This window comes from Neophocaena asiaeorientalis, unplaced genomic scaffold, assembly GCF_003031525.2.
Source record: "Neophocaena asiaeorientalis asiaeorientalis breed wild unplaced genomic scaffold, Neophocaena_asiaeorientalis_V1.1 scaffold15, whole genome shotgun sequence".
Lineage (NCBI taxonomy): Eukaryota > Metazoa > Chordata > Mammalia > Artiodactyla > Phocoenidae > Neophocaena > Neophocaena asiaeorientalis.
In genome coordinates this window covers 8,819,109-8,832,616 of record NW_020185328.1, presented here as the reverse complement: position 1 = coordinate 8,832,616, position 13,508 = coordinate 8,819,109, and the positions used below count along the sequence as shown (strand labels likewise).

At 40.9% G+C, this 13,508-nt stretch overlaps 1 protein-coding gene across 4 annotated transcripts in view; it reads right to left on the bottom strand.

Annotated features, from left to right (window-relative positions):
• The window catches only part of ST6GALNAC3 (ST6 N-acetylgalactosaminide alpha-2,6-sialyltransferase 3), a 565,989-nt gene that overhangs the window by 411,230 nt on the left and 141,251 nt on the right, over positions 1-13,508 (bottom strand). The gene's annotated exons all lie outside the window — the stretch shown is intronic.

Here is a 13,508-nt window from a genome sequence, read left to right as displayed (position 1 = left end):
GTAAATTGATACAGCCACTATGGAGAACAGTATGGAGGTTCCTTAAGAAACTAAAAATAGAATTACCATATGATCCAACAATCCCACTACTGGGAATATACCCAGAGAAAACACATGCACCCCAATGTTCACTGAAGCACTATTTACAAAAGCCAGGTCATGGAAGCAACCTAAATGCCCATCGACAGATGAACGGATAAAGATATTGTATATATATACAATGTGGGGGGTGGGGGTGGGGGTGGGATGAACTGGGCGATTGGGATTGACATGTATACACTAGTATGTATAAAATGAATAACTAATAAGAAAATAAATAAATAAACATTTTTTTTAAAAAAGAAGGGAGTATAACAAAATAGTCTCTGACACATAGTAGGGCCTCAAATAGTAATAATTATTTATATTGTAATTATTTCATATGTCTACTTACTAGTAATAATTACAGCTAATCCTCACACAGCACTTTAGTGACGTAGTGCTTCGGGCTAAATTGTGTCCCTCCCCAATTTCATATGTTAAAATTCTAAACCCCAGTAACTAAGAATGTGACTTTATTTGGAGATAAGGTCACTGCAGATGTATTAGTTAAGATGAGGTTATATTGGAGTAGGACAGGCCCCTACTCCAATCATACTCAATATAAGTGGTGTCCTTATAAAAAGGGGAAATTTGCATATAGACATGCACATAGGGATAAAACCACGTGAAGATAAAGGCAGAGATCAGGAATGCCAAAGATTGCCACCAGGTCACCAAAAGCCCTCAGAAGGAAGCACACTACCAACACCTTGATCTAAGACTTCTAACCTCCAAAACTGTGACACAATAAATTCCTGTTGTTTAAGCCACCCGGTTTGTGGTGTTTTGTTACATCAGCCCTTGAAAACTAAAATAGGTGGGTATTCTTATGACCCCCATTTATTAAAGATGGGGAACTGAAGCACAGGAGTTTATTATTATATCAAGTGAGAGATACCTATTTACTTACTGTTCTAAGAAAATAACCCTGGCTTTTACAGGCATCCCAGGTAGGTAAGGTACTTACTCACGTGTGAGTTTGCGCACTAAAAACGTGGGGTGGGTAACCATTTTTCTCTTTTGAACAATGGCTCTGAACAGTTCTTGCTTTTCTCTTGAGAGCCAGAGACCATCAGTTGAGGGACTTGACTCTCGGTGCCCACTACGGAGAACGCCCATGTCAAGCCCTGATACCTCAGGTTTAAACAGTGGAATCTCTGTGGAGAAGCTGAAGCCCACCCTTCCTGGTTCTGACCAAAGGAGGGCTGTATTTGACGGGGGAAAGGGTAGCTGTTAGCATCTGATTATCTAAGTAGGGCCCTCTGGGGTGCACTTGTGTATCTTTATTTATTTATTTATTTATTTATTTATTTATTTATTTGCGATACGCGGGCCTCTCACTGTTGTGGCCTCTCCCGTTGCGGAGCACAGGCTCCAGACGCGCAAACTCAACGGCCATGGCTCACGGGCCCAGCCGCTTCGCGGCATGTGGGATCTTCCCGGACCGGGGCACGAACCCGTGTCCCCTGCATCAGCAGGCGGACTCTCAACCGCTGCGCCACCAGGGAAGCCCTGGGGTGCTCTTGTGAAGGAAGCATTTAAATGTAAATTTGATTGATTTGCTCTTGCTTATATTCCTCATCTTCCATGGGCCCTCTGGGAAGAAGAGAAAGAAATCCACTAATTCCTGATAAGTTGATCCTAGAAACCCTGGTTAAAAAGCTGAGACTGTCTATTCAATTTTTCCAAAGCAACAACCTTTCAAAGCAACTACAAAGTGTTTCTCATGGCTGCCTCTGTTAACTATGAAATGTGTTTGAAGACTGAATGTTCTTGGAACTGCTACACAGAGAAACTCAGGTGTAGAGCCTAGTTTATAAAACAGCACCAGGAGATTCTAGTCAAGAGGGTCAGATGAAGGTATGTAGCATACAAGGCTTGGGTCAGAGAGAGGGATCTGCTATTCTGCTATGATTTGCATGGATCCGCAAAAGCACATAGGTTCAGATTGCTTCCCACTGGCCTGGAAGAGACTGAAATCTCACTGGGAAAGAGCCAGTAACTTTGGGTCATTCCTCAGCCTGATATTAACATGCAAGTACCCATTCCTCCAACCCCACAGCCAAAATTCTCCTGGAGCATTTCCTGGCTAATAGTGAAGCCAAGGAGGTGGGATCTCAGATCCTAAAGGGGGAAACAGCAGTTTAGTAGGTCCCAGGCCGGCACAGAGGGACTTGGGCGGAAGGGAAGCACAAAAGTACCTGGAGAAAGGTGGAGGGTCAGAGAGCTCTTTTCCCACCCTCAGAGCAAGCCACCAGGAGGCAGTGTGGTGCAGTGAATAAAAGCATATGCTCTGGCACCACAGACGTGGGTTTAAGTCAGAGCTCTCCCACCTAATCATTTTGTGTTCTTGGGCAAATTATTTAACCTACGTCTCAACCTACATTTTCACATCTATTTAATAAGAACAATAATACCTGATGGCAGTACTTCTTACATTTTAAAAAAATTACCAACCCCCTAAGGAGCCTCTTTAGACGTATTATTTAATTGCCCACCTATTAAATTTTAATACACAGATATACTCCACATTTGTTTATATATTGTACATATATATATATAATTTACACATAAACAAAGTAAGATTATTTGTTCCCAAAAATCATTTTTGCCCTTGGTTGAGATCTTGACCTGCTATGGAGTATTTGCGTCCTCCCAAAATTCATATGTTGAGTCTCTACTCTGACGGTATTTGGAGATGGGGCCTTTGGGAAATAATTAGGGCATGAGAGTGGAAACCTACTGATGGGAATGTATCCTTATAAGAAGAAGAGAGCTAGTCCTTTCCCTCTGTACTCTCCACCATGTGAGGCTACAAGGAAGAAGGTGCTCATCAGATACTGGATCTTGGACTTCTCAGCCTCTGAAACAGTGAGAACTAAATGTTTATTGTTTAAAACCACCCAGCCTATGGTAATTTGTTGTAACAGCCCAAGCTGACTAAGACTCGTCCCTATTGATAATGCATGCCATACAGGGTTCTTGTTAAAGAGTAAACAATACACTGTAGACGAAATTCTTAGTATAATGCTGGCACTAACCCATTAAGCATGGGCACTGCCTGTTTAGAAGAGATAAATGCTCTAACAGCTGGTCATCCATATCACTGCATAACCTGTGTGGTAGGTTAGACGGGAGGTCATAACTCTTCACTGTCCTGTACAGACATTATACACCCACACCTTGCCTTGACCTCATGGTTGGTGGATGCCCTTCCCCACTCTTCACTTTTGAGTTTGCCTGTGAGCTTGCTTTGGCCAATGGATGTTAGATTACTCTCAACTAAAACTTTCAAGTCTTTTTTATAATATAGCTGCTAACCCGCATCTCACGCATCCTATAACTATGCAGGTGACTTTTTTGTAATTGAAAGCAGGTCTTTATTTATAATTCTCTTAATTTTAATCATATTAGAAAACACCAAATCTAACTAAACAGGACTCTTCCAGTGCTAACACTGTATGAATTGGTAGTTCCAGTATTTATATTATTATTATTGGAAAGGAATTTGAGAGAAAGTGAAGGAACCAGGCGGGATGGGTGTAGTACAGCAGCAGCAAACATGAACCGAGCATTTACTATAAAGTAAGCACTATTCCAGTCCATTTAGAGACTTTATTTTTTGATCCTATAACAATCCTAGGAGGCGGGCACTCCTCAAGTGCCCGTGTCTCAGAGGCTTGGTGAGGTTAAGTACAGTGTCCAAAATTATACAGTTCCTGAGTGGTAAAACCAGTAATTGCTCTGGCTCCAAAGCTCAGGCCCATAGGTTCCTGTAGCAGAGAGACTTTCCCTGATCTTATGCTGATAGGCGGCTCATATGGGTCTATCTCTGCTTGGCTAGTTCCTGTAGACCAGGGGTCCCCAACCCCCAGGCCGCTGCGTGTTAGGAACTGCACAGCAGGACGTGAGCGGCGGGCAAGCAACAAAGCTTGGTTCCCCCTCGCTCACACTACTGCCTGAACCATCCCCCCACCCCTGCCCATCCGTGGAAAAATTGTCTTCCATGAAACTGGTCCCTGGTGCCAAACAGGTTAGGGACTGCTGCTGTAAACCACTCAGGCCTTGCATTAATATCAGGTCAGGAGTTTGTCATTGCTTTACCATAGGTCGTACCTGTTGCTTCTTCCAAGGTACAGGTTACCCAAAGGAGGAGGGACAATAGTCACACAGCACTGGGAAGCAGGACTTGTTGGTGAGGATAGAGGGATCTAGGGAGTAATTTATTGACTGTTCAACTACAGCCCTACTATCCTGGAAAAGAGGAATCTAAGCAGGACACGTAGAGGGCCTTAGAGAAAGGAGCTCCTCTGGTTGGATGAAATATACAAAGGACGCTCCTTGGGCAGGGTCAATTGGAAAAAGGGCCCTTTCTCCCAAATGGCCAGGGCATAGGCTTGGTGCCACCTGAGTGGAATGTAGGCTGGGATTCAGAGTCCATTCATGTCCTCTCAGGCAAGGGAATTTGTTCAGATCCAATTTCCCCAAATGTACCCAGTGGTCATGGAGTGGGGTGAATGGACCTCCCTATAGATCACCCAGTACCACTCTCACTACCACTAGACGTTAAACCCTACTGACAACACAGAAATAAGCTCAGAGGCCACCTGCTGTGGTCTGAATGTTTGTGTCCCCCCAAAATCCATATGTTGAAATCCTAATGCCCAATGTGATAGTATTAGAAGGCAAAGACTTTGAGAGGTAATTAGGTCATGAGAGCAGAGCCCTCGTGAATGGGATTATTGCCTTTATAAAAAAGGCTCCAGAGAGATACCTTGCCCCTTCCACCATGTGAAGACACAGCAAGAAAGCACCAGCTATAAACTAGGAAGATGGCCCCACCAGAATGTGACCATACCTTGATCTTGCACTTCCCATCATCCAGAATTGTGAGAAATAAATTTTTGTTGTTCATAAACCACCCAGTCTGTGTTATTTTGTTATAGCAGCCCTAATGGACTAACATACCACCATATGATGGATAAATACTATCAACTTTGGGAAAGCACACTTCCTTGAACTATATTAGTCATAGATAGTCATAGCTAGTTTCAATGTTGCTGGTTACTGGTGCATCTCTCTATCCAGTGTAGACCACTATAGATAAAACAATTCTGAGTATGCGTCTTTGTAAAGTACTACATGGTGTTGTGCTAAAGAGCTGTATTCTGGTATCAGATTTCCCAAGATCGAAGTCTGGCCCTGTTAAGTACAAACCACATGGACTTGAATAAACCTATACCATTTTTCTGGATTCCACATATATGCGTTATTATATGGTATTTGTTTTTCTCTTTCTGACTCATTTCACTCTGTATGACACTTTCTAGGTCCATCCACATCTCTACAAATGACCCAGTTTCATTCCTTTTTATGGCTGAATAATATTCCATTGTATATATGTACCACATCGTCTTTATCCATTCCTCTGTTGATGGACATTTAGGTTGCTTCCATGTCCTGGCTATTGTAAATAGTGCTGCAATGAACATTGGGGTGCATGTGTCTTTTTGAATTATGGTCTCCTCTGGGTATATGCCCAGTAGTGGGATTGTTGGGTCATATGGTAGTTCTATTTTTAGTTTTTTAAGGGACCCCCATACTGTTGTCCATAGTGGCTGTATCAATTTACGTTCCCACCAAGAGTGTATGAGGGCTCCCTTTTCTCCACACCCTCTCCAGTAATTATTATTTGTAGATTTTTTGATGATGGTCATTCTGACCAGTGTGAGGTGATACCTCTTTCTAGTTTTGATTTGCATTTTTCTAATAATTGTGATGTTGAGCATGCTTTCATGTGTTTGGTGGTCTTCTTTGGAGAAATGTCTATTTAGGCCTTCTGCCCATTTTTGGATTGGGTTGTTTGTTTTTCTGATATTGAGCTGCATGAGCTGCTTGTATATTTTGGAGATTAATCCTTTGTCAGTTGCTTCATTTGCAAATATTTTCTCCCATTCTGAGGGCTGTCTTTTCGTCTTGTTTAAGGTTTCCTTTGCTGTGCAAAAGCTTTTAAGTTTAATTAGGTCCCATTTGTTTATTTTTGTTTTAATTTTTATTAGTCTAGGACGTGGGTAAAAAAAGATGTTGGGGGCTTCCCTGGCGGCACAGTGGTTGAGAGTCCGCCTGCCAATGCAGGGGACATGGGTTCATGCCCCGGTCCGGGAAGATCCCACATGCCGCGGAGCGGCTGGGCCTGTGAGCCATGGCCGCTGAGCCTGCGCATCTGGAGCCTGTGCTCCGCAACGGGAGAGGCCACAACAGTGAGAGGCCTGTGTACCGCAAAAAAAAAAAAAAAAAAAAAAAAAGATGTTGCTGTGATTTATATCAAAGAGTGTTCTGCCTATGTTTTCCTCTAAGAGTTTCATAGTGTATGGCCTTACATTTAGGTCTTTAATCCGTTCTGAGCTTATTTTGTGTTTGGTGTTAGGGAGTGTTCTAATTTCATTCTTTTACATGTAGCTCTCCAGTTTTCCCAGCTCCACTTATTGAAGAGGCTGTCTTTCTTCCATTGTATATTTTTGCCTCCTTTGTTATAGATTAGGTGACCATAGGTGCGTGGGTTTATCTCTGGGCTTTCTATTCTGATCCATTGATCTATGTTTCTGTTTTAGTGCCAGTACCATACTGTTTTGATGACTGTAGCTTTGTAGTATAGTCTGAAGTCAGGGAGCCTGATTCCTCCAGCTCCATTTTTCTTTCTCAAGATTGCTTTGGCTCTTCAGGGTCTTTTGTGTTTCCATACAAATTGTAAAATTTTTTGTTCTAGTTCTGTGAAAAATGCCATTGGTAATTTGATAGGGAACAATCATTTTAAAAACAGAATTACTATATGATCTAGCAACATCACACATCTGGAAATATATCCAAAAGAAGTGAAAGTAGGATCTTGAAGAGATATTTGTATGCCCATGTTCATATCAGCATTATCCACAATAGCCAAAAGGTGGAAGCAACACAAATGTCTGACAGATGAATGGACAAACAAAAAATGGGGTGTGCATGTATGTGTGTGTGTTTGTGTGTGTGTGTATACACGCACAATGGAATGTTTTTTGGCTTTAAAAAGGAAAGAAATTATGATACATGCTACAATATGGATGAAACTTGAGGGACGTTATAGTAAGTGAAATAAGCCAGTCACAAGAAGACAAACATTGCATGATTTCACTTATATGAGATATCTAGAGTAGTCATATTTACAGAAACAGAAAGAAGAATGGTAGTTGCCAGGGCCTGGTGAGAAGGGGAAATGGGGAATTATTTAATGTGTACAGAGTTTCAGTTTTTCAAAATGAAAAAGTCCTGGAGATTGGAGATTGAACATCGTACACTTAAAAATGGTTAAGATGGTAAATTTATGTTAGCTGTATTTTACCACAATTGAAAATAATAAAATTATAAAAATTTTAAAAAACAGCCACTTTCTTGGCTCACAATTCTCAGGAACAGCAATTTGGGCTGGACCTTGCCTGCAGTCATGTGGCTCAGCTGGACCTGGTTTGTTCAAGGTGGCTTCTGTAATGGTTAATTTTATTTGTCAACTTGACTGGGCCACGGGGTACACAGATATTTGGTAAACATTATTCTGGGTATGCCTGTGAGGGTTTTTCTAGACGAGATTAACATTTGAATAGGCAGACTGAGTAAAGCAAATTGCCCTCCTCAATGTGGGTGGGCCTCATCCAATCCATTGAAGGCCTAAATAGAACAAAAAGGCTAGGTGAGAGAGAATCTGCTCTGATTGTGTTTGAGCTGGGATGTCAGTCTTCTCCTGCCTTTGAAATCAGACTCAGACTGGAACTGTAGCATCAGCTTCCCTGGGCTTCCAGTTTGCCAAATGCAAATCCTGGGACTTCTTAGCCTCCATAACTGCATAAGACATTCCTTATAATAAATATCTTTATAAATCTAGATCTAGATATATCCTATTGGTTCTCTTTTTCTGGAGAACCCAGATTACTACAGCCTCACTCAAATATCAAGGGGTTGGTGCTAGCTCTTGGCTGGACCTCCCAAACTGTGTGGTCTTTCATCCTAGCCCTGTGTTCCCAGAGCGAGAGAGGAAGCAGTGGGGCCTCTCAAGACCCTGGCTTGCAAGTTGCAAAACATCACTTCCACCACAGTCACTTGGTCAAAGAAAGTCACACAGTTATCCTAGATTCAAAGAATGGAAAACTAGACTCCCCTCATCGAGTGGGGAGGGGTAGACATCAAATTTAGATTGCAAACGTGCATGCATAAGCAGGGAAGGAATTATTATAAGGATCTTCACAAAGAAACTACCACTTAAGGTGACGGGAGTAAAGTGCTAAGGACAGTGACTAGCATATAGTAAGTATTCAGTACAGGACTGTTATGTTTTGTTATTGTTGCAATTCTTTGAAATCCAGAAAGGTTTGCCAATTGACAAACCAGAGTTGATTCTGATATCTTTCCAATGTATTTCTCCTGATCCCAAAGATGAGGAAAAGTCATCAGTTACTAATGGGCATCTATATCTCAGTCTTTATATATCTAAATATATAAGACATATATTACATGTTAAGATATTGTATCTTATATAAGATATATGTCTTCTATCTTATATACATATCTTATACATAACTTTCTATATCTAAAACCTTTTTTAAAAAGGCAAACCCCAAACTAAAATATGAAATTTAATAATGTTAATCTCACAGTTTTCCTATAAACTGATAATCAGTAAGTTTACCTAATCATAATTGAATAAAATTAAATTATTTTGAAAAAATGCTTAGACTCTAGTACATTTCCATAGGATCCTAATAAAAGATAATGTGAAAATAATGTACATCTTTCACCATGAACAATGTTTAAGTACCTTTGTACCTTCTTTTCTTTTATCTTATTAAAGCTCCATAATTGCAATTTTTAAATATAGTAATAATGGAATGAACACAGATAACGAACTCAGTGCAGAAAGAACCAAATATAATAACAAAATAAGGTGTGATACGGTTACAAACTGTTCTTAGGCCATTGTTCCAACTCTTAACACTCATATGTACTCCAAATTTGAGGAGAGGTTACTGTTGGAATGTCATTGAATTTTCATTAGAAAAAAGGAATAACTTGGCCTTTGTTTCTCAGATCTGTTGTACTGGGTCCTATTATCAGTACAAACAAGAGTATGAGGAAGTTGGAGCTTCTAAGCCAGCTTGTCTATAAGCAAGTATTAGCCCTTTGGTGACCCGCTAAACTCAGATCTCCTATTTCCAAAGCTTTTGAGGATAATATTTGAAAAGGTTTTCCTTTATACTTTAACATTAAGAAGAGCCATTGGCCATTGATCTCTGTCACAAAGAAGCCCTCTGCTCCTCCCTACTCGGTGCCATGAGAATGGAGTCCTCCATCAAATAGAAATACCTAACGCATGCCTTGACATTTAGTAATGTGCTTTACTGCTCTGCCCTTTCCACACGGGGAAAGGCAACTGGGAGGGCCATGGTGCATCTCTCTCAGGCCAGTCACAGCCCCTCCTGAGCTAGGAAATGCTAATGTACCCAAAAAAACAACAGCCACATGGGATCAGCCACCTACGGAGATTAAAAAGTCCTCCTGGATAATATCATTCCCTGTCCAACCAGGCCTTGTGGAGATAAGCGAAGACCAACCAAGTGAGAACAAGCACAGGCTATTTATCCAGCGCTTACTACAGCGAGGGAGTCAGCTAGTCACGGTCGGTCACTTGTGTTTTTGCAGAGACTCGAAAGCAGGCAGAGGAGTGGGAAAGTTTCCCATGGTGGAAAGAAGGGAAGGCTTCAGGCGGGTCCTGATTGAAGGCCGTTGGCACAGGGAAGCTGGAAACAGGCTAACTAGAAGTGGGACATCCTGTGTGACTGGTTAGGTGGGCATATTTGGCTTTCTCTGGTTGGTCCTTAACTAGAAGTGGGAAGAAGAATTAGGGAAGCTGTCAAGTCCTGGGCAGGTGAGGCTGAGTGTTATCAGAAGTTGTTGTTTAGCTTCCTGGATTGTTACTAGAGATAGCATGATTTCCTAGAGTCTCTGGGCTATTTATTGTAGATAAGGGGTTAGTTTCCTGGGCAGGTTGCTGCAGGTCATAGGTCAAAGTTCTATTTTTATATATGGTCTGGCACACTGTGTGTATATTCGGTCTCTCAGCGCAACATGAAACCTAAGCCGGTGCAGCGAGCATTAGCCTGGTGAGTGTAACTTGAATCTGATAAAGCCTATCTGAATGTAGGGCGACTCTCTTCCCCAAGCTGCTTTATTCTCTGTTCAGATGTCCGTAAACATTTATCATCTGAGAATGATCGTCAACACACAGGGCTCTCTCCCTGACTGGTGTGAACTTCTCCAGGCGGAAACAGTTGCTTATGTTGCTTCATTTCAAACTTACAAACTGATATACAACAAACAATTTGAATCTAAATTTACTCTCAGCTAAAATAAGAAGGGTTACACATTTTATGTTTTCTTACAATATGAAGCATGTCTCATTTACAGAGATAACATTTTTCCTGGAAGTAAACCAAGTGGGAGACTGAGGAACAAATAATTAAAAAATAATTTGTAAGACGGGCATAATAGTTCCTCCAGAGTTCTGAGACCCACTTCTTACAGGGTTTTTAAATGTGCTGCAACAGTTTGACCCAGAGCACAGAGTACACACAGAAATGTGGTGGATTAAGTCAGACACAAAATAGAGCTGAAATGAATCTGAAAGAGCTTCATGTGCACTGGTTCCAAACTGACCTCTCTTTCTGGGGTAACCAGATCACCTATGAATTAACCTGGTTAATACAAGTGTTTAAGGAAAAGAATTGGATTCATGCCATAAATTTCTCAGGTTAATGCAAGATGGAGAAGAAAGCTCAACCTTGGTCAGAGAGCTTGTTTTTACAGGAGTCATGATTTGATTCATAGTATTACTGAAACCTCAAGGCTTTGCTTAAAATTTGGCACCCTTGAACTATAATGTTCTTAAAAATTCCTAAGCGGTAGGCAAACCACTATGCCATGGTTTATTTCCAACATTTCAATAGGAAAATCCATCCTCATCTAGAGCAAATATATTTTGCTATAATATGCATCTTTCTGCCTTGACATCCTAACCTCAATTCTCTTGAGCCCGAAGCATAATTGTAGCTGATTGGTGTTTACCTCCAGAAACACACTTTGTTAACAAAGTAATGAAATTAAATGTTCCACAAATGAGTACTTGCAGGTTTTAGATATTTCCCACTGCCCCGCCCCGAACACAGATTATAGAAACCGTCCCTTACAGAAAAGCTCAGCACAATATTTTCCAAGGTCTTAGTATATAGTCCAGCTGCAAATCTCTTGCAGCACTTTTGATACATGCTATATGGTCACATGAGAACAAATAATCCTAGAAATACACTCATACTCAATACATGCTGATTATTAATGTAATTGAACTTTTAAAGAGTAAGAAGGAAGTTTTGGCATTTTCTTCCCTAAATATTTTTTAAAGATAGGTCAGAAATTCACCCAGTCAGTATCAGGATGACAACATAAATTGCTGCTAAAACACACTCCAGTAAGTGGGATTTTAAAGCCTGATATGTGCACAACACAATGATACATTTGTATTTATTTAGAGTAAAAATTCTAGTTTTTTAAAACTTTTATTGGAGTACAGTTGATTTACAACGTTGTGTTAGTTTCAGGTATACAGCAAAGTAAATTGGTTATACATACACATATATCCACTCTTTTTTTTTAGATTCTTTTCCCATATAGACCATTACAGAGTACTGAGTAGAGCTCCCTGTGCTATACAGCAGGTTCTCATTAGTTATCTGTTTTATATATAGTAGTGTGTATACGTCAATCCCAATCTCCCAATTTATCCCTTCCCCCCTTATTCCCTGGTAACCATAAATTTGTTTTCTACCTCTGTGACTCTACTTCTGTTAAATTCGAAATATCTGCTATGGCTTTAATTCATTTTGCAGATATTTACTAAGTGCTGTCTCTGTGCTAGGCATCAAGTTGGTGATGAAGATACAAAAGTGGGTAAATACAGCCCCTGCCCTCAGGACTTCACTGTCTAGTGATAAATTCAGATGGACAAACAAACAAACAAATAGTTTTAATACTACGTGATAAATGCCACAAGAGAGATTGATCTTGAAGTTCTCAGGCATCCAAAATTAGAAGGCAATGACCTCTTCCAGGAAGGACCTGAGAAGGCTGACATTCAGCCCAGATACCAACACCATACTAGATTTTTTTTTTTTTTTTTTTTTTTGCGGTACGCGGGCCTCTCACTGTTGTGGCCTCTCCCGTTGCAGAGCACAGGCTCCAGATGCGCAGGCTCAGCGGCCATGGCTCACGGGCCCAGCCGCTCCACGGCATGTGGGATCTTCCCGGACCGGGGCACGAACCCGTGTCCCCTGCATCGGCAGGCGGACTCTCAACCACTGCGCCACCAGGGAAGCCCACCAGACTAGATATTTACAGCCCGAGTCCACTTTGACTGATCAGGGCCACAGCACTCCTGAATGCAGGGGAGGGAGGAGTTCCGGGGTTCAGAAAAAAAAAAAAAATAGGGATATGCTTCCTGAATTTACCTGTCAGTTTGCACAGCCAACTGACATTTCCAGTTGCATCTGGTTCTGACTTCATTGTAAACTCAAATTATTTGGGGGCAACAAAAAACAAACAATAAAAAAGGAAAAACAAACCTGTATTTCTGCCTGATAAATAAATATTTCTCTTTTTATCACAAAAGTCAGTTAAACCTAATCCAGGAACTAGAATTATTCTCTGGGATTTCCAGTTGTGGGGATTCTAGTAAAACTCCATTTGCCATCTCTAACAAGATTCTTAATAACTATATTTGTAAATATTTTTAATTGAATGCAACACTCTAGAAGAAAAAAGAAGTCATTCCAGTCTAGGGTCCCTTGAGAGCAAATAGGCCCCAGCATTAGAGACATCTGTCCCTAGGTTGGCACTAAATGCCAGGCCAAACACTGATCCTGAATGTACTTTAGAAGACAACAAAGTGAATTCTCTTTTTCAGAAGAAACACACAGTATTAAGTCAAATTTCAATATTTCTCACCCTCCCCTATCTGCCAGACAAGAAGAAAACCCAGAGTGTGGTATTTTATACCCGTAGTCTGGGTGCAATTGATTTACTTTCATTAGAATCATTCATCTATCAGGGCTGAAAACATAAATGTCAAAGCAGCCATAATATATCTGCACCAACAAAGTCATCGGTTATGCTTTTATACCACAGAGAGAGGGAAGACTTTATTAACCTTCATGAGGATTAAACACAAAAATAACATTAAAAGAAAACACTTGGGAGTATTTTGGGTGACTGGTGTGTGTGGGGGTGAGTGGAGTGGGGTAGGATGAAGCAAGTAAGTAATAATTGGGGTCCTAAGATGAGCAGAAAAAGTGGCT